The sequence below is a fragment of the Lactuca serriola genome, chromosome 1, assembly GCF_051521515.1.
Source record: "Lactuca serriola cultivar US96UC23 chromosome 1, Lser_US96UC23_V15, whole genome shotgun sequence".
In the NCBI taxonomy this organism is placed as follows: domain Eukaryota; kingdom Viridiplantae; phylum Streptophyta; class Magnoliopsida; order Asterales; family Asteraceae; genus Lactuca; species Lactuca serriola.
The window spans coordinates 20,701,698-20,724,268 of NC_136408.1; positions in this window are offsets into that span (position 1 = coordinate 20,701,698).

Genomic DNA, 22,571 nt, shown 5'->3' on the forward strand with positions numbered 1-22,571 from the left:
GGTGACGGGAGGAAACGGTTGATTCTATTGGTGCGTTTAAAAATCCGACCGTTTGCAAACGGTCACAAATATAAAAAAAATCTCTATTAATATAAATACACCACATTTATCTTCATTTTATTTTCCAAACCAAACAAATCGTTTCAACATATACATCCTTTCAGTTTCATTTTTTTCTATTTACTGTTAAAAAATGGAACCTTTTGATCCGTTCCATCCATACAATCATGATATCGATGAAAATGATATGTTTGTGGGTATGATGTATCAATATGTTACCGACATGATACCGTCAGAGCCAGCTCCACTACTGACCAGACGTGCGACATTGAACAGAGATCGTGAAGAGGGGCATAGACGTCTAGTACACGATTATTTTGCGGATAATTGTTTCTACCAACCAAATGATTTCAAAAGAAGGTTTCGTTTGCGGAAAAATGTATTTCTGCGAATAGCTAATGTAATGGAAAGCAGGTGACGTAATTACAGTTATTTTCTAATTTAATATATTTTTTCTTTAGAAAGTTGTTTGGAAATTTTATTATGTTTTTTAGATTAATAAAAAGTTGTTTGAAAATTTTATTATATGTTTTTTAGATTAATAAAAAGTTGTTTGAAAATTTTATTATATGTTTTCTAGATTAATAAAAAGTTGTTTGGAAATTTTATTATATGTTTTTTAGATTATTAAAAAGTTGTTTGACGTAAATGTTCTTGGTCGGTCACCAACTGAGGTACGATGCGAGAGGTAAACAAAGTTTTACAGTGTTGTAAAAATGTGTTGCTGCAATCAAGCTTATGGCTTTGGGGAATCGCCCGATTCTATTGATGACTATATGAGAATGTCAGAGCGAACTGCACTAGAAAGTCTGTATAGATTGGCGAGAGGTGTTATCGAAACCTTTGGTGACAAATACTTGCGCAAACCTTCATTGAATGAAATACAACAATTATATACGGCGCATGAAGAACGACATGGTTTTTCGGGAATGCTTGGAAGCATTGATTGCACAAAGTGGATATAGAGAAATTGTCCTGTGGCGTAGAAAAGTCAATACACAAGTGGTCATCTTGGATCGCCTTCGTTAGTATTATAAACGGTTGCATCACAAGACTTATGGATTTGGCATGCTTTTTTTGGAGTTGCGGGTTCGAACAATGACGTAAACGTTCTTAATCGGTCACTAATATTTCAGGACCTTTTAACAAGAAAGGCACAGGATGCTCCTTTCATAATAAATGGTCATGTGTATAAGTTCGGGTATTAGCTCACGAATGGAATATATCCAACATATTCCACGTTTGTGAAGGCGTTTCGACACCCGATAGAACCAAGAGATAAATTTTTCAAGAGAAGACAAGAAAGAGTACGTAAGGACGTGGAACGTACTTTCGAAGTTCTGAAAGCAAAATGGCACATAGTTGAACATGCGACACGAGCATATGAGTTGGACACACTATGAGATATTTTGTATGCATGTATAATTATGCATAACATGGTGATTGAAGATAAAGGAAGAAACATTGCGGAGTATTCACCTATGGAACCTGGACACATTCAATTTCAACCAGTGACAGCAGAATACTTACATAGAGTCGTTGATATCCAAGATCAACGAAAACACAAACAACTTCGAGAAGACTTAGCAGATCATATCTATGATGGCAGTGAAGTTGAGTAATTTAGATCGAAAATATAATTTGTTTCGTTTTTTTTTGTTTGTGAATGTGTTTTTATCCTTAGTTGTAATTTTTTAATGTTGTTTTTAATTTAGGATTTATGTTTTTATCGTTATTTTTAATTAAATTATGACATAAATAAAAAAATAAATAAATTCGAAAATATAGAAAGTAAAAACGTTAAAAAAAATTAAAATAGAAAATAGAAAATAAGTGGTGTTATTATATGTTATTTGGTGTTGCTCATTTCCACATTTGATGTTATAACACCAATTTATGACTAGGATAATGATGTGGCACCTTTTGGATGTGATAACATGTAATAACATGTTGTCCACACCCAACAGCCTTAGAATAGGAATTAGTTAAATATATGGAATTGATTTCAAAAGTTCCTTTATAATTTTATCCATCCCTAAGCTCCTTTATTCTAAATAAATTGAAAATTGTGTATGCATGCCAAATTGCCAATAAGGAAAGCTTTGGAAAGAAGAACCGAATTAAACGTAGTTATTAATGCGTTAATAGAAATCACCAATAATCAAAATGGGTGATTTAAATATTAAAAAGTAACAACAAAAAAGCAAGTCGATGGAAAATGATCTGTGAAGTAAAATCAACTTTGTTACTGATTCTCAGGGATACCATATACAAAGCAAACATATGGACTGCTACCTTTTCTCATCTCCCTCCCCCCAAAGACACACACACACAGAGAAAGGCAGAAAGCTGAGTCTAATGTGGCTTAAGGTTTCCAAGCTCATCCTTATATATTAAACGTTATATATTAGTATCTTAATTAGAAGCCTATATCCATCCGAATGCTTAAAATTTATCCTGGATGTCAGATACGTGTAGCTAAAAAGAAGGTTGTTGTTTCGGGGGATAGACTGTAGAAAACCGATCTTCTAACTTGGATGGAATAAATGAATCAAATCATAGAAACAAAAAAAGCTGGGTAGCGGCAAGAAAAGTTGTATATGTGTTCTTTGTCTAGAAAGTGCCAGTTGCCATGCATGGTCCACCTTCACTATGTTGCACTTTCCGACTTTTGTGTGTATGGGAGAGTGACAGACACTTTCTGGTTTATTATAAACAAAGGGTTTTTTGAACTCAAAAGATGTACCAAATGGATTCTAAAGCACATGGAAATAAAAGGAGAATCAAAGAGTTTGCTGATTTTTGTATGTGTTAGGCAAATGAGAGTCAGAAAGAAAGCTAACTTCATAGTGGCATCCAGACACAAGGCTCATGCACTGACATGCATGCCACAAGCCCCCACATGAATATGTCTTTAAACTAATAAGTTGGCCCATGCCCACCCATTCATCCATCTATCTGGTCATAATTAGCCTATTGCCAAATCAGTTCCATCTGTGATCAGCTTTACAAAACTAATCATTATCATGTGATTGTGTTTCGTTGCTTTGTAGTATGGATTTTAGATATGAGATCCCCTATGCCCAAAGAGAGAAACATTAGACAGCTTTACGTTTTGATAGCATTAATTTCACTGATGCCCACCTATGAATTTGTGTTGGATTATTCTATTTATGACACTATATTAGATTTTGGAATAACTTTATTAACGACATAAAACTAGAAGGACCGACTGCAATTCAACTGTTGTGGTTGACGTTATGGCTGTGGTGCTACGATTCAACTGCTAGGCTTTTGTCTATACCAATCTCCAGTAGTGTATCATCCGGTTTTATGTTAATTAGCCCGTCATAATATTCTATGATGCATTCATAAGCTTAATGTAAGACCCCAATTCCAATGTAAGGCTAGAAATGTTGTCGTTTCAAATTATAATATGTTATCTATGACATTTTTATTTTGTTTTAAGTTTTCTATAAAAACATTGTATTTTTGCATATATTTTTTATTTATAGTATCATATATTATCTTATAATAACTTGTACTATGCAATATTTTTGTTATTTATGGCATTTATTTTTGTTTTAAGTTTTCCATAATAATATTATACTTTAAATATTATATTGTTTTTCTATTTGAGCATTGTACTCTTGCATATATGTTTTTATTTATAGTATCATATTTTTTTTTCCATTATAGCATTGTACTTTCCATATACACTCACACATAAAAATATCATATTGCATATACAAAATAATACACTTACTATTATAGCGTCCTAATTTGTTTTTTTTTTTTTTTATTTTTTCATTATAGCATTGTAGTTTCCAAATTGCATACAAATACACAAACTACATACTTAATTTTCTATACATACAAATACACATATACAAAAATAATACTTTCCATTATAGCATCCTGCTTTGTTTTTTTTTTTTTTTCATTTTTTTCATCTATAACATTATTGTAACGTCCCAAAAACAGTAATAAAAATTTTCATTTGAAAATTTATCAATTCATTCATCGATTGTTCAAAATCAAAAACAAAGTCATAATATTCAACACATCAAAGTACAATTATGCGGAAATCATGAGGAGAGGATGGTGTGCCATCATGCCGGGCCATTCCCTTTTGAACCGAGAGTACTTGAAACATAAATATAATATGTAAGCACAAAGTTAATTGAGTACCCTAAAGTACCACATACCAAAACATACAATTGGGCTTAACCATAGGCTTTAACCAACCCGATATAGATATATGGTCCTCGCCATCGGGTGTATTTCAATCCGATCAACAAATATGGGCCCTGCCCTAGGGTCTATTTCAACCAAAACATATGATAATGGGCCTCGCCCTAGGGTTTAATTCAACCCATCATACAAACTCATTTAAACCACAACATTTATCAGCCTAAATAATACAATAATGGGTCGGCATTGGTGCCTTCGGCCCATTGGTGTGGTAAGAAGACCCACCTCACAGACAGACGAAAATAGTTGAACAGGACTCTGCTCCGAAATCAGCACAACCGGACACCTATTCAATGATATGACCAACTTAACTATAATTCAAAATACGCAAAATGCCCCTAGGTCAAACTTAGCCAAACAACGTCAAAAGTCAAAGTTAACGGTCAAGGTTGACTCGCCACGTCGTGGTGATCCTTTGCCACATCGTGGTCCCTAAGGACAAAACAGATGATATGACCCCAATCGTCAGGACGTGGTGCCAGGCTGGTAACAACGTCAAAAGTCAAAGTTAACGGTCAAGGTAACTCTATTTCAAACAACTTATGTCACACCCCTAGACGAGGCTTAGTCGCACGCCAGGCTATGCGACTAAGTTCATGGATCACAGGTAAACTGAATATATAGCACAAGTACAAAGATAAACAAAACAACATTTATATTCCATCGTTAAGTTTGAATACAAGGTTCTTACAGTTAATAATAGTACAGTAGTTTCCTTAATCAGGTAAGCAGATAACAAAAACTAGATAGCTAGGTCATCCGTAATCCATGACCAATTTTCTGTCTGAACGCTTGTCTAATGATCTCCTGAGAATACATGTAAGTTTGAGCGTCAACACAAAGGTTGATGAGAGTAATACGTTTTCTGTAAAAATAATACTTTTAATATGATACAAAAAGTATTGTCATTGTTATAAGTAAAATCATGTTTGGAAATATTTGATAAAGAAACAAATCTAAACTGTGGTTACTAGAAAATGAAATCTAGTTAAAGTTTATAGTGACAAAGTTGTACATATAAACGGATAAACGGACATACAGATATACGAATAAAGTTATCTGCCAAGGCTGCACTTAACAACCATAGATACGGATAAACAGATAAACGGTGAGTATATTTGATAAGCGTAAACGTAAAAGTGTACGATACTTGTTTAAACAGTTGATAAATTTTCGGGTAGTGTACACAAGCACATGTATGAGCCTAAGATACAAGTTTTATAACTTGTATAAATATATAAACCTATATATATATATATATATATATATATATATATATATATATATATATATATACATATGTGTGTGTATGACGTATGTTGAAACTACTAAGTTGATAACCAAATATACAATCATAGCACTTTTGTAGTCGGAAAGTATATGTTATTTTTATTAGTCGTATCATTTTAACGACATAACATATATTGATATTGATGTTTAAAACTAGTTTTTTTACTTATAACATATAAGTGTTTAAACAAATATTTCACAAACTAGTAATGCGTTTACACAAAATAATGATATTTCATGTGTATTTTTTTATGATAAATTACTTAGTACACATACTACCATGTACATACGAGAGTCGGACATGAAACACCGGATGGCAGGATCATTTTAGCAATTAATCCGTTCTAAAATCCAACAACCCTATACGACCCTTCAAACCATATTCCCCAAACTGTAAGTAGTAGAGTAGTAAACCGAGATCCCAATACTTTCCGATTTCAATTACCACCATCCGCCAACAATGTTGATTATCATTCACAAGCTTCAAATACTTGTCTTCCAAATACAAGATCCAATCACCAATTCGTGTAACATCCGAACTTTTAGTTATATTATTATGCGTTTAATTTTGAGATTTATGGAATGACTCGACAAGTTGTGAGTCCAACTCGTCGAGTGGAGTCGAGTTGTTCGCATGGGATTAATGAATGGACTCGACGAGTCAGAGAGCTGACTCGCCGAGTAGGTGCTGGGTAGAGAAACCCTAATTTCCCAGGGTTGGGGCTTATATAAGGGAACTTATGCCCCCATTTCTGCCTCACCAGCTGCCTAACCCTTCTGTGTGAAACCCTAAACGTGTGTAGTGAGCTATGAGAGTCTTAGAAGCTAAACTTGGAGTAAATTAGTGCATCATTTGAGGAGGAGAGGAGATTACCCAACAAGGAAGCAAGAGAATCAGTTAGATCTATTGCATCTTCATGCAAGGGCTTCAGTGGGAGGTAAAATCTTGCACCTTTCTCATTTATTTCCTAGATCTCATTATTATGGAAGATTAGGATTTCTTCCACCTTTTTTTGGATATTCAAGCATATAGAGCTATCATGGGGTTTAGACCTCAGATCTAGACCTTGTGAGGTCCCTAGAGTCCAAAGGTCCCAACTTTATTCTTCCACATGAGGGTTATTGTGCTTAACACCTTGTGAGAGCATGTTTTGGTATGTTGGAGCAAAATTACCATACATGGACGTAAAGATCGAAACTTTATGTGACAAATGAGTCTTGAGATTCTAGATCTAGTGTTGGGGGCGGTAGATCTGCTTTGAACCGTCTGAGTGAGAAAATATTTTGAATGGACTCGCCAAGTCGATGAGCCGATTCGACGAGTCTGTGAGGGTTTGTCCCGATGAGCTTGATCATGCAATAGCTCGGCGAGTTAGGTGTCAACTCGACGAGCTGAGCTGGACCTTCACGCAACTTCTGAGGAAACAAGTGTACTCAACAAGTCACATTGGTGCACTCAGCGAGTCGGGTCAAACATGGACTGTTGAATTGAGTTTAACTTCTGTTGACTTTAGGGTTTGGTAAAACATGAGTAATGGAGACCATGGAGGGGTAAGATGGTCTTTTATCCACTTCCAAAGTTAGAGAGAGAAAGAATAGCCTTCGATTATTAGATTCATGAAAAGAGTATTAATTAGATATATTCATCCTTTGTGCTAGGCGGAGGCTAGTTCGAGATTCGAGTGTAAGGCTATTTGCTTACTTGCTTGTTAGGTGAGTCTTCTCACTATACTTACCATGAGTGGTACGTTTATGTGACTGAGATGTCTTATGTTTTATACTGAGTATTGTGATATCATGCATTATGTCTATGTGATTTATTATGTGTATTATTCTGTGCTTACCGAGTTAGGACCAGAGAGTTCACCCGAGTTCTGGGACCGGAGGGTCTCACTGAGATACATTGATCGAAGGGTCTTATTGTGTTATATCCTAGAGTGGATAATGGGATATGTGTGGTATTTTGGGGAACTCACTAAGCTTCGTGCTTACCGTGTTATGTGTTATGTGTTTCAGGTTTTCTCAGGATCACGCGAAGGCACCGGCTTGATTGTACACACCAGTGAAAGAGTTATGTTTTGAGGATCTTGGATTTTAATCAAACAATTATAGAGTTATGATTGATGGGTTTTAGCTATAAGAACATCCTATGTGCTCATACAAACCCTAATTCTTGGATCTAGGTTTCTCTATTGTGCATGCAATTCATCCAAGACTTCAAACCCTAGATCTAGCATATGATAATCAATATAACATATAAATTAGGGTTTAGATCATACCTTGATTGTTATGTAGCAATAACAATCTCAAATCCTCCTTGTAATGACTTTAGAAAGCTTAGAGTCACAAATGTCACTCCTCTAATGGTTCACAAACACCAAGACCAAGAGGATGAAGAGGATAAGAGAAGGAGGCTGCCCAAAACGTGTGAAAACCCTACGGAACATGTCCACCACGTTTTTGGGGCTTAAGGGTCCTTTATATACGTGAAGCTATTAGGGTTTTGAACTAGGAAACCCTAAACTAACTGCTTAAGCCCTAAGCAACCCATGGACCCTTCTTTAATAAGCCTTGGACGATTTTTAATGGGTTTCGCCATAGAATTCGCCCAACCTTATATTATAAGGTAATCCATAGCCCAATCGCAATTATCTTATAATTAAAATTCTAGTCCCTTAAGTTTAATTAACCTCTTTTAGCCACAAAATTAATTATCAATTAATTCTTGACTAATATTAATTAAACAATATGATTTCTCCTTTAATATATTATTCTCATAATATATTAATAAATCATAATTAATCCTATCTCTCCATAATTCATCCTATCAAATTGCTTCGGTGAAGGCTACCCAAAAGGACCATGCACCATCGGGTCAAGTACATACCAAAATAGTTATGGACTTAGACACTAATCCAATAGTCTCCCACTTGGATAAGTCTAATAACTATTATGCATATTACTTCAGATCCTGATCTACAATCGTAGCTTTCTAAAGCCGCTGTCAACTCTGATCATATCAGATACGCGTGTCCTTTAGATAAGGGATCATATATTCCTCCATTCTAGAGATCGTATAGACTGAGACATGGATTTAAATCATTCTCTCTGTCTATGTGTTGTTTTCCGAATTCAGATTTATGACGACTGACAACAGACTACAATTGAACACATCAATTTAGTCCCGACTTGGCCAAGCACTTAGGTGCCATCACTAAGTCATCGAGGGGCCCACAGATATCGCTTTCACCCTACTTTGGATAAAAGGAATGGATAAACTTTGACTCAATGCTCGCTTGCACTCACTTACCAAATCACACACAACAATATGGTTTATAACACCAAGTTACTGGTGCGTTTACATATTATCAATGTGCAACCGACTCGCAAGATACAACTCACACATCTCGGTTTCAAGAATATAAGATATTATCGTCTCACCAATCACTCGTGATAAAATCCATGAAGCGATCCAAGTAAACGTGGGTTTAATCCAATGCTCAAATCATATTCATAAGCACTCATGAACGTTGCAACAAACATTTGCTTATGTCTAATGCTCTTTAGACAATCCACACACCAATTCACGACAGTCTTCATTCATATCTACTTCCAACATATGAACGACTGTGGCTCGTTCGAATAATTTGACTGTTCTGAACCTATTATTCAGGAAGTCAAAACATGCAAAGTGAAACACAAGAATAATACTAATCCCATATGGCCTCAAACCTTGAGTATAAATAAAACACCTTTTATTTATCACAATATCGATTACTCATTATTTTTGTTTTGGGTAATCTACTTCTTACTTCAATTATTACAACACTTGTCCCATGCTCTCAGCATGCACACAATGTTTACCTACGGTTCTTACTCTGTGAAATAGATCAAATGAACACATTTCCAATCATAATCATTTCATAACTCCTAATCCTTTTCACAAGTGAAAGAATATCAAATTCTTGCCACTTATGGAATATGTTAGATTCTAACATTTTATGCAATGATCCTTTCATAATGTCACTGCACTAAAGCCACAATGACTATTGCCAATGAAATTACAAAGTCCTCTATCGAAGATTGTTACAATACAATTCCATAGATGTGATGTCTCTTACTCAAAGTACATTCCTTTGAACATCCTTTTGCATAAAATTTCTAATCTAGACATAGACTTTCAATATCCAACTCCTAATATGGAAACCTTTCCATACTCACCATATGACAACTCATTCTCAATAGAATCTTATCTATTCATAATAATGTCGATATAGTCCATCCAATACTATACTTCCAACTACTCACAAGCGACCAATCATCGGCGAACTGTGGATTGTCCTTTGATAATTGTTTAATTATCTTAGTCAAAATCGATTCTTGTCATTTTCCCTCTAAATGCGCTAGACATTTGGAAAACTTTAGAATGGTCAAACATTATATCATTTGCAATCGATCCTATACCCAAAGCGTATGGGACACGATGCATAATGTCTTACATAAAGATTTGATACTTTATCAATCTTCTTCCATAATATTTTATGTGCTATGTTCTCACATTTCGAACTATGAAGAGGAATGTCGTTATCATAATCGAAATTTAAGAACACATTATGTATCCTTGACTAATTTTATTAACATTCCACAACCTAGGCCTTTAGATTTGGAATGAAGCATAATATTGTCTCCCTTAATTATAGCAAAACAACTATTCAACCCTTACAACTTTGCAAAGTATGACTCTTGTTTTTCTATAATTAATATTGCTAACTTGCAATAATTGCCTTAATAATCATATAATCATAACATTTATGTTCCCACCATCACGATGATTATTATTATAAACATAACACTTATGCTCCCACTAGCTTTGACATGTATTCAGAAACCAGCTTAACTTCTAGAAAAACAATACTTATTGAATTTCTTAAGTTCATGTTTCTAATACCTAATGCTTTGATAATCTTTTATCAAGGCTTCTTGAACTTATACACCTTTGTCTTAGATAGCTCATATGTGTGTCTAAACAATTCAGACTAACTGCCAAATCTCACAATTCGAATTATGGAAAGGGATACCATAACCATAATCGAATTCGAGAATCCAATTTTCACAATCACTATCTTCTTAAAATCTCTCTTAGTGAAAGCATTTCCTCACAGTCATTTCCATGAAGGAGGGAATCTTATAACACTTAGATTTTAATGGTGTATGTGTTCCTATCCATGTGAATTCGTTAAAACCAAAATTTATGACAAATTCAAACTCATATGGACCGAACTCTTAATCTTGATTTCTTGCCTTGTGGTAACACGGCTGCCCACCATGTCTTCCAAGCAGTTAAGCAGCTCATCCTTTCCTATCAATGTACATTTCATTGATCAAGGTGCTTGCCTTTTATGCGTTCAAATGAGAACTCATATGCATAATTAACTCGATTGGAACGGCACAGAAACAAGATAGTGTCTACACGATAAGTTGTAAACCTTAATTCATGTGCTAGTGATGATCGATAAGGTTTATTCTTGATTAGTTCTTAAACTTTTCAAGACCATTAAGACTCCCACTGACTCCTTGACATATAAGATTCTCTTGTCAATAAACATTTCTCGACAACCAAATATTCAAGAGTTAGTGTAGTTTTTTATCAAAACAAAACACTTCATAAAATTGGTCCTAGTTGGTCTTTGTCTTATCCAAGACATCACAACTTACCAATTTCAAATGTGCAAGAATAAGAAAACCCTTTTTCAAATTCTACATTTGATGAATGTTATAAACCATCTTAAGACTTGTCACTCAACGTCACAATCTTAACTTTAAGACTTGTTTTTGGAACGAAGTATGATTGACTTCTTGATTTAACCATTTCTTCAATTCTTGATTCCTCTTCTTAGACATACAATTGTACTAAGATTTACTTAGAGGATTAATTGAGTTATGGTTCTTAATCATTAAGACATATCATAAAGCATAAAAGGTACTCTTCCTTCTTCTTAGAATAGAGAAACTTTTATCTTTTTGCCTACTTGATTCTTCTTATTCATTCTGCTATTGATTTAAACCTTTCAATCAATTCAGAATTACACTTAATCTTGTAAGTATAATCACATTTACTAAACTTTTAGTAAATCATGACGAATACCTTTGTCACTCTTTTGGTGGACTTGATCAACACACAACCTTGTGCACTTGATCTCCTAGTCCTTCACTCGACACTTTATCAACGAATTAGTCTAATTTCCAAATATGAAATTTCTCATTCATCATGCAACCAAGTTACATGATTCCAAGTTTCTGTCCAATTGAACCTTGGGTGATGAGAAACTCTCCCTATTTGGTAAATTCTCGACATTTCCACAAACAACATAATTAAGAATCACATCCACTTGTTTTAGAAATATATGAACATCAATTTTTCATAACGATTTAATTGCAAGGAAACAAATAAATAAATAAATGAGTCAAACCAAAATTTATTTTATTCATAAAAGCAGCGGAAAACATTTGTCCTTACAATGCAAAATCAACTGAAAAACTATGTAGTCAAATATTCCTAACAATTCTATCATAACTTTCTAAGCTCAAAATCTAATCTTCAAATCCATGCGATCGAGATCCATTTCTTCGTGATTAGAATTATCTTGCTCTTTCATCAAGCTTCCTCTCTTTTCACTGATCCTGCAAAACATTCAAATGCAATCTTCTCACATCATGTATTAAGAATCAACGAATAGGAACTTAATGGAGTTAGATAGTGGATTTTACCTGAAGCATAGCCATACTCTTTGACTCTCCCATCTTCTGGACTCTTCAGGCTCCTAGGGTAGACTTGTATCCAACGCCCTTTTACTTGGCAGCAAAAGCAGGTCGGCTCTCCTAGAACGTCCTCGGAAGCATGGTTGGTTGACTTTCCCGACAAATACGCTCCATTGCTTTGCCAAATCATTTCTGATTCAGCGGCAATGAGCATGTAAGTTGGGTCAATGAGGTTTTCGTCATGATCCATCATATAATACTTTCTTTTGAACTCATTATATGATTCAGGAAGTGACTGCAGAACCCAGTTCACAACCAACTTATCAGGGAATGACGCACCCAACATTATCAACCTATCAATGTGTGATTTTTTTCCTTGAATATGGGCACACACGGGTTTACCATCTTCATGTTTCATTTCCAATAGGGCTTTAGTGACATTGAACCTTTCAATTCTTCGATCTTGAATGTTAGGGAGAATAATTGGAGGAGGTGGAGGAAGTGAAGTATGATTTCTTGTTCCTCGATCGAATCGTGGAATATCATCTTCTTGTGGAATGCTTGTTCCACGGGATTTGGGAAGACCATAGTTGTCGTACTTTGACATCTACAAAACGGGAGAAAAATAAATTCAAGTTAGTTGATTGATTGAGTCCTTTGTAAATCACCCAAATGAGATACTAAAGCTGGGACCCAACACAATATTCTACAACTTGGGAGAGGGATGCCGTAACCCAAATTGCAGAACATTTGAAGGTAATACGATTCACTAATTTCCACCATGAAAAACGAAAAATAAATTTAAGTTTTAAACGTATTGAAAACTCCTAGATCCTTTGAGATTCATTGAGCTTTTCAATGGCATGTTTAAATCTCGATATGCCCCTCTAGTTTGTGACTGGGATGTCGAGGATCACAAAGCGGGTGTGAATAACCATGCAAATCTACATGGTGCCCTCACATGTTACAGTCACCTATTCGATGTGTCGGTAAACCGCACACGCTCCAACGAACTATGACAAACATTGAGTCACCCTTTGCTACCTTTGTTTAGAACCATTTAGTGTGCCGGTAAACCACACATGCTCCACCAACGTCTTCGCAAGGGCACAAAGTGTAATTTCATGGAATTGCATCAATTCACTTTTGCTTAAGTAACTAAGATTGGGAATTGTGTAAAACATTTAGTTACTTATGTACTTCATTATACTTATAATGGAAGGTTCTGTCCTATCCTACCCGTTCGGCTAACGACCCTCCACCAGTCAAGAGTGCGGTGGGTAAGAGTGGATACCCATTCAATCGTCATTTTATAAGCAATTTCCTTAAACACCCCTTATAGACCAGCTTCGTGAATGAGGCCTACTAACGGTAAGACTGGCTTTTATTCATACTTATACAATATTAGACTTTTAATGTTATATATAGTATAGGGTGTATTTCACACTTTTAAAATACTAGGTGGTCAAATTTAACAATTATACTTTTAATTCAACTAAATTTTGAACCAAAACATTATGGATTTATTAAACCTCCTTTTAATTATACACCTTAATTAATTAATAAAACCATAAGGGTGTGATTTGAACTTTTCAAAACAATATTAGGGTTTTAGAATTTAACATTCCTAAATTAAACTTTTAATCAACTTTTAAATTCCAAAACTTGAGGGCAAGTTTTGAAACATTTCAAAACATTAGGGTTTAGAATTTAAATATACATCAAAATTAAACTTTTAATCAAAATTTAAATTCCAAAACTTGAGGGCAAGTTTTGAAACCTTTTCAAAACATTAGGGTTTAACTATTTAAATTTCAAAACAAAACTTTTGAGTTCAAATTTAAACTATAAAACCTAAAGGGGAAAATTGAAACTTTTCATAACACAAGGATCAAACAACAAATAATATAAATTAAACAATTAATTTCATCATTATCTATATTTGACCTAATTTCAATTTCTTGCAAAATAAGTTACCCAATTAATACAAATAATCAAACTTTATCATATAAGGAGGTTATTATCTAATTAATTGGTAATTATCTTTTGTTTGATCAAGGATATACTCATAAATATGTTTAAAATCGGATTTTAATGACCTAGAACAGATAAGGCAAGTATCCAAGAGTAAAACAACAAGAAATCCCGAAAATAGCTCCATCTGACGCTCGAACTCGCCGAGTACCACACTGGACTCGCCGAGTTGAGGCCTACTCGCCGAGTACACTGTGGTACTCGTCGAGTTCATCTGGCAGGGAGCTCAAAACTCGATTTTGCAACTTGAACAAACATACAAGGCATCAATACAATAGAAACCAATCAAGGCTCTGATACCACTGATGGTTTTTAGCTATAAGAACATCCTATGTGCTCATACAAACCCTAATGCTTGGATCTAGGTTTCTCTATTGTACATGCAATTCATCCAAGACTTCAAACCCTAGATCTAGCATATGATAATCAATATAACATATAAATTAGGGTTTAGATCATACCTTGATTGTTATGTAGCAATAATAATCTCAAATCCTCCTTGTAATGACTTTAGAAAGCTTAGAGTCACAAATGTCACTCCTCTAATGGTTCACAAACACCAAGAGCAAGAGGATGAAGAGGATAAGAGAAGGAGGCTGCCCAAAACGTGTGAAAACCCTAAGGAACATGTCCATCATGTTTTTGGGGCTTAAGGGTCCTTTATATACGTGTAGGCTATTAGGGTTTTGAACTAGGAAACCCTAAACTAACTGCTTAAGCCCTAAGCAACCCATGGACCCTTCTTTAATAAGCCTTGGACGATTTCTAATGGGTTTCCCCATAGAATTCGTCCAACCTTATATTATAAGGTAATCCATAGCCCAATCACAATTATCTTATAATTACAATTCCAGTCCCTTAAGTTTAATTAATCTCTTTTAGCCACAAAATTAATTATCAATTAATTCTTGACTAATATTAATTAAACAATATGATTTCTCCTTTAATATATTATTCTCATAATATATTAATAAATCATAATTAATCCTCTCTCTCCATAATTCATCCTATCAAATTGCTTTGGTGAAGGCAATCCAAAAGGACCATGCACCATCGAGTCAAGTACATACCAAAATAGTTATGGACTTAGACACTAATCCAACAGTGATTTGAAAATTAAATAAATGAGATTTTGTGAAATGTGTTATGAGAATTATATGATTTTAAATGAAAATTTTATTTGAAAAATTATGGTGTTAAAAGTTGGTATCAGAACCTTGGTTTGAGGGATTCGGATGCACCTTCGGGTATATCTGGACTCAAACTGGGTATTTGAGAAAAAAAATCAAAAGAAATGATTTTTCTAAAACGAGCAAGAGTTTCTAAGAGAAAACGAAAAGGAGCAGTGTGTGCAATCAGCCAGAGCCCGAACGGTGATTTCCCAAAATACCCTTACTTATTTGTGTTATGAGTTATTATTGAGATATTAGTGATTCATACTAGATGATAGGCTAGATATTTCATATACTAGGGCTAGAGTTGCCTGATTTGTGATGCCTTAGCCTAAGAATTGTTGTTGTTTGTGATATGCTTTGAGTGTGTGTGGAGTAAGAGTATCCAGCAGGAATCTTTTAGAGAGAGATTTGAGTAGAGGAGTAATCGAGGAGAGATACCTAGATGAGCATTGGAGAAGCCTACTAAGGGAGTAGTTAGATACCTGCGAGAGGTAGGGTTGGTTGAGTTTGGTGATACCTTTTGAGTGTGAGTAGAGCAATTAGAGTTACAACCTAGAATGGTCTTACGTGTTGGTTGAGATTATTCGATGCCCGAATGTTGCTTGCTTCGTGATTTGTGGAACTCTTGATGATGGGAGTCAGCTATTAAGTGAATATGACGATCTTCAAGAGGTAGATGGCGAGCTTCATAAGGAGTTTGTGACATCCCCTAATTTCTCCGCCAGAAAAGACCGATTTAATTTATGCTTTTTAAAATACAATCAGAGAAATCTTTTTAAAAGATGTTGCGGAATTGGTCCCCAAACAACATATGATAAAAGTTTATCAAAACCCTTCATTAAGAAGGTATATATTTTCCATATATATCAAAACCTCGGGATGTCATGTTCTGATATAGATCAAAAGCATAAAGAAGACATTATAAGCCTTTCAATAGTTATTTACAACTACTGGCCTATAATCCAAAAATCTCTCGTCGTCCTCCGACTATACTCAGGGTCCACTACCTGTAACACAAAAAGCTGAGTGGGTCAGGCTTGGGAGCCTGGTGAGCATATATGGTTTTCAACCCACAGTAATAATAATCTTATTAAGTTCACCAATCAACAATAACCCTGATTACCCGTTCCCGTTATCCTCACTTTACGTCCCTAAACACTTTTCACAAGGGAGATAGCCTAAAGAATATTATCGGGATGGACACTACTGCTAAGGAGTTTCCTCAGCCATACATGTCCTAAAGGCACCCATGAGGGGGTTGGAGTACAACGAATGAACACCCAAGTTCATTAACACCTACAGGTTGCGGACCTGCTAATGTTCCCACTGGACTGTCTAGAAAGTCCGTGGTCGTAATCCAAACTCTGCTAGATGACTTGATCTCAAAACACATCGAGGTCTCTCATTAATTTTATTTTATCACACATCACTATCTACCCATGTTCTACCCAACATATTTGTAGATAAAAATACTTATACACTTTAAAACTTGTATAAAACATCAACTCAACAGTCACCTCAAATAAACAATTAATATATTTACACATAGCACGTATTATAAGGTAAATACTTCATATCTATGTGTAAAATGAAAGTGACTATACACTCACATGATTTGATGATAATCGGGCAGCAATTCGTTGCTTAAAACGATTGTTTCTAATAAAACCGAGAGTTTTATTGAGAAACCGGGCTTTACAAAGGTCGGGCTTCGAAACCGAAAAGATAAATTTTCCGGGCTTCTCGTGCACTTCGTGGAGTATTACGGGCTTTGGAATAAGTACCGGGGCTTCGGGGGATGTGAAAATAGCCAAAATAGTGAAAAAGGGGACAAAATTGCCGATTTCTAAATTCTAGCTGGGAGGGTTCGCACCCTTCTATTTATAGGTGGAGGCTTTTGATCCAAGGGCTAAGAAGAGGCCATGCATCGCAGATCCGAAGGCTCGCAGGGAGGGCTCGCAAATGGCTCGCACCTGCGAGGGGCTCGCTGTCATTCTGTGATTGGAACGAGGTCTAGGGTCCGAAGTCGGTTCCGGTAGTGGGATCCGCAGGCGAAGGTGGGCAGATGGCAGCACGTACGAGGGCCTCGATGGCAGTTGCTGATTGGACCGCGGTCTAGCAGTCCATGTGCGAGGCTCGGACTAAGGCGTGCGAGGTTTGGATTGGGCCTCCATTCGGTCAAATCAGAATTCGACACTTGGCTTCACATGACTCACCATTTCTGACAAGTGGCACATGCGAGGCGAGGGTGACGTGGCAACTCGTGACTATGCGAATTTTCTCGATTTTCGCGCTAAAACTTCTAACATCCACAACTTTCGCATACGAGCTCCGTTTTTTACGTTCTTTATATGCACGCGTAGGTAAAATTATGCTCTACAACTTTCGTTAAGACTTCGTCGGCTAATTTTGATTTTAATTTTTATATTATTATTTTTAACAGACCGGGACAGGAAATCCGTTAAAAATTCATAACTTTTTCATCCGACGTCCGTTTTCGTCAGACTTTTTACCGTTGTGCTACTAATGACGAGACCTTCAATTATCGTTTAGGTCGTGTCGGCTAAAAATCACTCGATCTATGTGACAACCTGAAATTTCCATTTGTACGAACATTATCTATTCAATAGAAGCTAGTCCAATTTCAGTGATTTTCACACTTTTCCGAAAAAGTTTGTGTACATTAGGGTTTACGTTTAAGGAGATATCAGGAGAGTGGATGCTCCTGGTTTTGTGAAATTTGAGCATTCCAAGTTTCATAATGTTGCAGTCCTATTTCCAGAATAAAAACATTTTCTGCCAAAATATTTCAGGACTATAAATAGATTTCTGAATTAATTAATTCATTATTCACAATTCCAAATAGAGAAAAGCCATTTTCTCTCTGACGGATCTTCGGGTTTTCATCCCAGATTGTGAGTCTACTTTCCTAAATGTGTTTCAATACTTGTTAGATGCTTTATAACATCAATTACATGTTTAGATTGCAAGATCCGGGAGTTTACCGCCCAAGAACGTTCTTGGGGAGTAAACTGCAAAATGGAACTTTAAGGCTTCTTAGTCCCATTCCCTTGATAGACAACTTGTTAAGGACCTTGTGTATGATCTTTAGAGACTAGAAAGCAACCAAGAAGCACAAGTAATAGGAGTTTACGGCCAAGGACTTTTCTTGGGCCGTAAACCCCTTTTTAAGGGCTAAATGTGCCCTAAACTACCCCTAAAGCTTAAGGACTTTACCTATCAAACGCTTGTAACCATTTTAGACATCAAAACCCTTCAAAATCATTAAGTTATAGGAGTTTACGGCCAAGAATATCTCTTGGGCCGTAAACCCCTTTTTCTAGGGTAAAAAGCATTCCAAACTCCCCTAAGGCCTTAAGACTATTACCCTTGAACACCTAGGACTTGAATGAGGAGTAAAAGACATCAAGAACATCCCTTAAAGGGAGTTTATGGCCAAGGAACATCACTTGGGATGTAAACTCCAAGTGAAGGCACAAATGTGTGCCTCTTGTCCCCTTTAGCCTTAGATAAATACATGGAAGCTATTCTAGATGTGCAAGTGCCTCAAATGAATTAAAATCCAACACCCCATAGGAGTTTACGGCCGTAAACTCTAGGGGATATGGACTATAGGCCGTAAACTCCCCTATGGAGCATTCTAGGGCCTTAAACTACTTCATGTATTATTCCAACAAAGCTAGGAGTGTTCTAGGATCAAGATAACACCTTAAAACACCCAAAACCACCAAGTGAGGAGTTCACGGCCATAAACCCATGAGTTTACGGCCGTAGACTCCAAAGGGTGGGGTTTGTTGGGTGGTGAACTCCTATGCAAGGCCATTTGATGTTTCAAACCCTTTTGCCTTGTCCCGTAGCAACCAAGATGCAACCATTACGACCTTTAACACTTATGAAAAGTGTTTACATGTTCCTAAGTGTCTTAACTTATTTTTTAAGTTATTATTTGGCTAATTAGTTATATATATGCTTATTATATGATAACTAGGCTCGTGCGTGTAAACAAGTCTCCGTTTGCCACCTAGCACGGTATCCGACACTTCAATTCGTACAGCTCACCACAAGTAAGTTCATAACCCTTTAATCAACCTTTGAAGTGATTTTAAATGTTCTAAATACTTTATGGGGGGAATACAAGTCAAATACTTATAGTTATTGCTTCAATCACATGTGATTGCATTTAATCACATGTGATTAATAACTAGGAAACCAATTATTTTTACCACTGTTCAAACTGTTTATCAAACTGCTTTACATTGAAATGTTTTACAAACTCTTTTACTATCCAAACATATTTACAAACTATGATTCAAACAAATGTTTCTTATACTTCAACTGTTTTATTAACTTAAGCCTTCTAATTGTTTTAAAGATTGACATCAAGTCGATCTTTTCTTGAAATAATATTTATGCTTCAAATGTTTTATGAAAACTTATTTATGCTTTTATATATTCAATTGCATGCCCATATATGTATAGATGTATAAATTATGTTTAAAGGGCTTAGGAAGGCCATCCGCCCTATTTCCTTTTTCTCGATTTGGATGTGGTCTGGTGGGATTTCGGGTGACCATCCGAAGGTCGTTTCAATATTACTTATATATCATATATACATATATAGACATAAAAGTACTTCCATATTCATACTTATCAGTACATCAATATTTAGTTACCATCGGGGTAACACATGAACATATACAGCTATACTAGAACCGTGTACATATATAGTTATACTAGAAACATGAACATATACAACTATACTAGAAACATGTGCATATACATCTATACTAGAAAACAGGACATATTCAACTATACTAGAAACAGAACATATACAATTATACTAGAACGAGAAACATTACATATACATGAATACGTTAACAATTGTGATCCACTGTGTCGGAGCATGCCTTAAATGTCATGGCCCGAGTTGTAGCCAGAATTCTCTTGGAGGGAGAGCGTGAGTTTGCGTATAGATCTATACTGGATTGACTATCCTACACCTTGCTGCTAGCAACAGCCGGACCTGCAGGTCTGCGGGTGCCAAACGTCATTCCGTTATTACGACCATTCGTATGTCGTTGTTACCAGTCGATAGCATGGTGCAATTTATCACATTATACCTTAATATAAATCCGGTTTAAGGTAGTTAGTACAACAGTAGTTCTTATTATACAAAACTACAGTACTACATTGATTTACCCATTACATATTTTAGTGATAACCTCACTTAAGCATTTAATGTACAAACTATATTTTATTAAATGATAGTTACACTTGGGAAATTACACACTTTTACAACAAACAAGTATACAAAACAGTTAAGCCTTGGTAGAAGGTTACTTTAATAGAAAATATAGGATTTTCTGAGAGATTCAAACTTTTACAAACACTTTCAAACACTTACTTACATTTTTACAAACTTATACATTGAGACAGGTTCAAACGTTTTTGACAACAAACATTGACACTAAGATACTTATGAACTCACCAGCTTAATGCTGATAAACTCTTTCAAAATAACTTGTATTCTCAGGTCATCAGTAGACAGGTACCGAGGCCAGCTTTTGAGAAGATGAAGCGTATTCAAGACTCATCTCATATTATTTTGTTTTACATTATTTTGGTGTCTATAACTGTACAAAACACACTTGTATTAAAATTATATATTTAATGCAATGGATGATGTTGTTTGCTTATTTACATTTATTGTGTTGTGATACTATACATGACGTCCTCCGCCCCAGAACGTTTCCGCCGTTCTTGGTTTTAGGGTGTGACAGATTGGTATCAGAGCATTGTTTATAGTGAATCAAGTATATCAACCCATAAAAGATATACTAATCTATAAACCCAAAAGGGATTAAAACACTCTGACCAAGAGTCTATACTTTAAATATTAAAATATTTAATTAAGTATACTAGTCTGCATTCATACTAAAATCAGTGTCACAATGACAAGAACAAAATTATTATGATTGTTAAATATCACAAGTGAGCTTGGGGATGTATGGTCAGTTCTGGGAATAGCATAGCCTGATCAACTATGCTGGTCCTAGGAGTGATTAGCATATGCCCTAGAATGGTTGTGATATGTTAACAAGTCTAAAAACTTATCAACAATACCACAAGAAGATCAGTAGAACTTAAACTTAAAATACTATAGGTGTATTTTGTACTACTAGTTACACGTATACTATATCCTTATACCTCTCTTCTCGCGTAGATCTGAATGGCTGGATTCCATCACGGCGACCCGTACTTTCCAAATGAAGGCAATGCCGGGTGGATCGATGAAGAGCCCGAAGATGAGCATCCAATCCCTTTGGATGATCACCTCGCAGAAGGCTTTTCTGATGGATCTGACTCCGAGCCTGAAGTCCACAACCTACCGCTTGTAGGTCAAGCCCCGAACAACAACCCTCGACCAGCGTTTCCAGGTCCTAATCCCATGTGGGCAAACGACTTAAATCGCTGGAGTGATGAGCAGGGTCAACCCTTACCATACTTTGGGGACCGAACCTTTTACAACGTCAGCGATGGTGGCTCTGCTGACAGAGCTCTGCCGGTAATTATCCACAGAATAGCTCGTAATGTCGAGCAAGGTCGAGCAGCCATCGACCGGGTCATGGAGATTGATGCCAATTCAGGTGTCAACACAGTCCGCATCCGCCGTTTTGAAGAAGACATGGAACGGACTCGGAGAACCAACGAAACCCTGCAGCAACAGCTGGCTGCCTCTCGTGCTGAAGTCTTGGAACTTCGAGCTCGTCAGAGAGCTCAGGATCGACACCTTCAAGAGGTGTTTCGCCAAGTGTCCGACCTCAGGGCTCGCCCGAGGAATTCCCATCGCCATTAGATGATGTCTAGTACATCTCTGTCTTTTGATTAGGGATTAGCCTTTAAACATCTGTGCTCTAAGTAGCACTTGTCTGTAAAGTATTCCTAACTTTCAGTACTCTAATTAGGAATCTAAGAACT